A 6,120-nucleotide genomic window follows, 5' to 3' on the forward strand; every position below is an offset into this window, starting at 1 on the left:
ACGTGCTAATCTATCCATTGAATACGACTCATTGATGGGTATGAAATGTGCAGATTTCGTTAATCGATCCACAATAACCCAAATAGCATTGTGTTGTCGAGTCTTCTTCAGGAGTTTGGTAATGAAATCCATAGTAATTAACTCCCACTTCCATACAGGAAGATCGGGTTGCTGAAGCAATCCCAAAGGCTTTTGATGTTCAACCTTGACTTGCAAGCAAGTTAAACATTTCGCAACATGCGAAGTGATATCTCTTTTCATTCCATTCCACCAATAATTCGCTTTGAGATTATGGTACATTTTATCTCTTCCGGGATGCATCATGTACTTAGATTTGTGATTCAAAATTTTCTCACGCAAATTCCCAACGATTGGTACCCAAATTCTATTGCCGAGTCTAAGGATACCATCGTCACCTTTGACTAACGAGTCAATGGTGCCGTTACGTTTTTCATCGAAGATTTGGTTTTCATTGATTTCTTGAGTTTGAGCGGATTAGAATTTGTTCGATGAGATCAATTTGGAGCTCTAGATGCAATGCTTGGACTCTTTTTGGCTTTTCGTGTTACTTGCGACTTAAGGCATCAGCCATGACATTGGCTTTGCCTTCATGGTAAAAAATCTCACAATCATAGTCATTGAGCGTTTCCATCCATCGCCGTTGGCGCATGTTGAGCTGTTTTTGATCGAAAATGTGTTTTAAACTTTTATGATCAGTCTACACGGTAAATCTTACTCCATAGAGATAGTGCCTCCATATCTTAAGTCCAAAGATTATGGCGCCTAACTCTAGATCGTGAGTCATATAGTTCTTTTCGTGTACCTTGAGTCGACGAGAGGCATAAGCGATTACTTTCTTGTGTTGCATTAGTACACATCCCAAGACGGAATAAGATGCGTCACTAAATACTACGAAATCCTCAGTACCTTCTGGAAAAGTCAGTATAGGTGCTTGAGTAAGCTTTTGTTTAAGTATATCGAATGCCTCTTGTTGCTTTGTTCCCCATTCATACTTGATGTTCTTACGAGTTAGTGAAGTTAGGGGAACGACGATATGATAAAAGTTTTTATGAATCTACGGTAATAGCCGGCCAAACCTAAGAAACTTCGGATCTCGGTTGGCGACTTTGGGACCTCCCACTTAGAGATAGCTTCAATCTTAGCGGGGTCCACTTGAATACCGTTGACATTGATGATGTGACCAAGAAATTGCACTTCGTGCAACCAGAACTTGCATTTTGAGAACTTAGCATACAATTTCTCGGTTCTAAGAATTTCAAGCAACGTTCGAAGGTGGATTTCATGATCGGCCTTTGACTTGGAGTAAATAAGTATGTCGTCGATGAATACGATAACGAATTTATCCAAGTAAGGTTTGCATATACGGTTCATCATGTCCATGAACGCAGCTGGAGCATTAGTAAGTCCGAACGGCATGACCGTGAACTCATAATGTCCATACCTTGTTCGTAACGTGGTCTTTGGAATATTTTCGGATTGAACTTTGAGTTGGTGATAGCCGGAACGAAGATCAATTTTTGAAAAGAAGCTAGAACCTTGAAGTTGATCAAAAATATCATCAATTCGAGGGAGTGGATAACGATTCTTGATTGTGACTTTATTTAATGCACGATAATCGATACACATACGCATAGATCCGCCCTTCTTCTTGACGAATAGAATTGGCGCTCCCCAAGGTGACGAACTTGGCCGAATGAAGCCTTTCTCCAGAAGCTCATCAAGTTGCTTCTTTAACTCCTTCATCTTGGTTGGCGCTAAGCGATACGGAGCTTTGGCGATCGGAGCGGTACCAGGAATAAGATCGATTCTAAATTCTACTTCACGATCGGGAGGAATTCCGGGGAGCTCATTAGGAAAGACATCAGAAAATTCAGAAACAATAGGGACGTCTTTGATTTCTTTTGGCTTTGACTCTTCAGTGACGTAGGCCATGAATACGAGGCATCCTTGATTTAAACATTTGTTAGCCCTAATCATGGAGATTATGCTAACTTGGCCAGCGTCTTTGTCCCCTTCAAATCGAATTGTTCGTTTATCAGGGGCTTGAAGTTCAACAGTTTTGCTATTGCAGATGATACGAGCATGGTTATCGGATAACCAATCCAACCAAGTACAATATTAAAACCAGCCAGACTCATAGGCAATAAACAAATAGGCAGAATATAACCAGCTAGAAGTATTTTTCCGTTTTCAAGGGCTTGATTGGCTGGTGGCTGGGTTTAATCTGGGAGTTTGTTGTTTTCACTTGGTTATGAACCTGTGTAGATTTCTTTTTCAGGGACGGAAAAGTCTTAAGTGTGGGGATGTTTGATGTGTTAAACACCCTTATTTTCCGCACCATTTATCATCATTTTTATTGGTTAATTATCTAATAAATAAATGTTTTGGTTTGTTTTGACATGATCTTACAAAGTTAAATATCGTTCGTAGGTTGCGGGTTTTAAAGAGAAAAAGAACCAAGTTTTTGCAAGACTTGAAGGGCCTTTTTGATCAAATATTTAAGAACCAAGTTAAGGCCCAACCCAAGCCCACAAGATCCAAGCCTTACATGTTATTATATTAAGATAACTAAAAAAAACCTAACCTGCCGGGTTGTTTTCCGCCGATCGGAAGTATCACAAAAAAAAAAGAACAAGTAAAGTTTGTGATTGAATTTGGTTGGTTAGTGGGGGAGCAAGAGGGTTTTTTGTTTGTTTTAAGGAGACCACCAATTATATAATTGGTGGCTGGTGATTAGTGACGTGAACAAACAAATATATGCAACAAAAGATTATTTAAACCCTAACACCCTTTGAGGTCCGATCGTAGGAAGGCAGCAGCAGGGAAACATTGATCAAAGAGTTTTGGAGCATTAATTGGTTCGTCCTTTGTTCGGTTTTACTTGTTAAAATACTATTTATTTCATTCAATTATTGTTAGAAATGAGTTTGGCTATTATTGATCTTGACTCTTTTATTATTATGAGTAGCTAAACTATTTGTACTACCTAGGTTGAGATGATTATTGATTTTGTTTGACGGTTTATATGTTTTTGACTAGTTACACGACGTATTATTATTGAAAGCTTTATATAATTTAATCTTTGATGTGTTAAATATTGTTTTATATAATTATTGCTTATTGATTCCGCGTATTATTTTGATTTATTGATTGTGTGTCGTTCGGTTAGGGTTCTACGTTTAGGTCTTAGACTTGGCGTTTTTGATCTGTTTGTGGTTAGCGCGACCATTGGAATATTGAGTGTAATTAATTATTAAAATTCAATAGTTTCACCTTCCTTACTACCGAGAGGTAATAGGGAGTCAGTTTGTCTCGCGTCTTTATTCGGTTAGGTTAGAATTGTGAGAGAGCGAGTTTTGGTCTTATCTGGTTTAATTTTGCGCGCAAATATGTGTCATAGTTAAGTTAAATATTGTTACCCCTTTATCCCTATAATTGCTAGTACCAATTTTAAGCGGGTTTTGGGTCGCTGAGTCTGAGAGGAGATGCGTCATTTGGGTACCTTAATAATCTTTTTCCCGGTGCATTTATTCAATCTTCTTAGATTTGTGATGGTTAGTTGGTGAGACCGAGAGGTGATCTAGCGAACTTTAATGAGCTTTGGTTGATATTTTAAGATCCCGGTGACGTGTGATTAGTTAATTCCGTTAACCGTTGAAGTGTCAATAGGATTCTTGCGTAGGTAGTCGTTTCTCCATATTTGTTAAAACCTCGTTAAGTTTTCTTGTTTGTCTCGTTAAGTTAAGTTAGTTATAAATTAATAAAAATAAAAATAAAATATAATCAATTTAAATATTCTTAGGTGAGTTGTGGTTAGGGTTAAGTATCATTAACGTTTTCAAGTGTCCTTGTGTTCGATACTCGGTTAGAGGCGTATTGAGAACGACTCGAGTTAGGACTTACCTTATTTGCTAGTAGTTTTTCTTATTTGCTTTGTTTGTTAGTTTAAAATAGTTTAGCTAATTTTAGTTCATTTTGTTTATTTTAATAGTTGTATGCGACGTACTCGATCTCTAGGACCGCCAGAAGCCGAAGGATTTTCCGAACCTGAGAGAGGGTTGCGTGAGAGACGTCGTACAAAGCCGTCTTCCAGTTCTTCTTCGTCGTCTGTTGGCAATACATCCTCTTCTCCTACTTTTTCTAAATCCGACATTAGGGATAGGATTATGGGCGACGCAGCACCACCGAGGAGGACAGTTGCGGACCGGGCCCGTCCGGTCGACGTTGGCGCGAGATCCAGCATTGCTCCACCATCCATCGCAGTTCAGACAACTTGGCAGATTCCATCGAACGTTCTAAATACCATTTCCCATTCTGCTCAATTTCACGGGTTGCTCCACGAAAACCAGCATTCTCATCTCATTCGCATCACGCGTATTTGCGACATGTTTCATCTTGCCAATGTATCCGAAGACGCCATCAAACTCCGCATCTTTACGTTCTCACTCGTTGATCAAGCGAGTCTGTGGCTTGAGTTCCTCCCACAGGGATCCATTGCTACTTGGGCCGCCATGCAGACCCAGTTCCTTGAAAAATACGATCCTCCGGCTAAGGCCGCTCATTTACGTAACCAGATTCATTCTTTCCAGATGGAGGACACCGAGAGCTTCTACGAGGCGTGGGAGAGATTCAAAAATCTACTTTCTTTATGCCCGAACCACGGCCTGCTGGACTGGGCGGTTTGAGAAGTTCTATAACGGAGTGACGTACGCGACTCAGAATATGCTTGACACTGCTGCAGGAGGCAACTTATTGACGACAAAGGATACCGATGAGTGCATTGCCTTATTTAACGTTTTAGCCATGAGTGGATGCCAGCGACCACCATCTAAGAGCACCAAAACGGTCGACTCCTTATCACGCGGCATACATTCGGTCGACACGAGCACCGCGCTTGCGGCACAGGTTGAGGCGTTGGCAAAGATTGTGAAGGACCTGCAGGTGAAGAGTAAGTTGTGCGAGATCTGTAGAGGAGGGCATGATACCGTTCAGTTCCCCATAGGTTTCCAGGAGGAGGCTGTTTACTTTGTTAATAATCCGAACCGAAATCCAAATTCTTTCAATTCTTATAATTCGGGTTGGAGAGGTAATCAAAATTCCAACTGGAGGAACGGAAATCATTCCGGCTTCCAGCCGCGTCAGAGTCTATTCCAGGATTCCGGTGAGGGAGCGAGTAGTGGGGAGAATAAGCCCACGTTAGAGGAGATGATGGCACAACAGACTCAGATGCTGTCATAGCTTATGACTCAAGAGGATTCCCGTCACAAAGAGACCCAAGAGAAATTTTGGGATCACGAGTCATTCATTAGAAATCAGGGGGCGTCAATTCAAAATCTTGAGAGGCAGATGTGAGAGATAGCAAGTCGTCTAAATGAGAGGTCGCCAGGTACCCTTCCGAGTTACACTGAGCAAAATCCGAAGGCATTCGCGAAGGCTGTGACGACGAGGAGCGGTGCAGGGGCACGTAGTGAGCCAGTGAATCAGGAGCCTGCAGTCGATGGAGCTGAGCAGGTGGATGAGGGGTTCCAGATAGAGTCTTCATCGACCAAGGTGCATTAGAGTCGAAGCCCAGGAGGTACAGCACAGGCCGAGGACCAGCCATTACCCAGCACACCACCGAGAGTCTACAAACCTAGACTTCCATGTCCCGGGAGAGTCCGCAGGGATAGAGACGAGGAGCAGAACTCCAAATTTCTTGATCTTCTGAAGCAGTTTCACTTTAACATTCCCTTCCTTGAGGCACTCACTCAAATGCTGAAATATGCAAAGTTCCTTAAGGATATTCTTTCGAATAAGGAGAAGTTAGCTGAGGTCTTTTCCATACCACTGAGTGCTGGTTGCTCTGCAGTCTTGCAGAGAAAGTTACCAGAAAAGATGTCCGATCCTGGGAGTTTCACGATTCCCTACATCTTGAGTGATAATACGGTTGTTCATGCGCTGGCGGATCTTGGTTCCAGTATTAATCTCATTCCGTATTCCGTGTATCGCAAGTTGGGTCTAGGCGAACCACGTCCTACCCGTATGAGTATCCAGCTTGCTGATCGTTCTGTGAAGTACCCCCGAGGGGTGGTCGAGAACATGCTAGTTCGTGTCGACAAG

Source organism: Bidens hawaiensis, unplaced genomic scaffold (genome assembly GCF_021521415.1).
Source record: "Bidens hawaiensis isolate Kalapana, Puna unplaced genomic scaffold, B.hawaiensis_p1.1 tig00003956_1, whole genome shotgun sequence".
NCBI lineage: Eukaryota > Viridiplantae > Streptophyta > Magnoliopsida > Asterales > Asteraceae > Bidens > Bidens hawaiensis.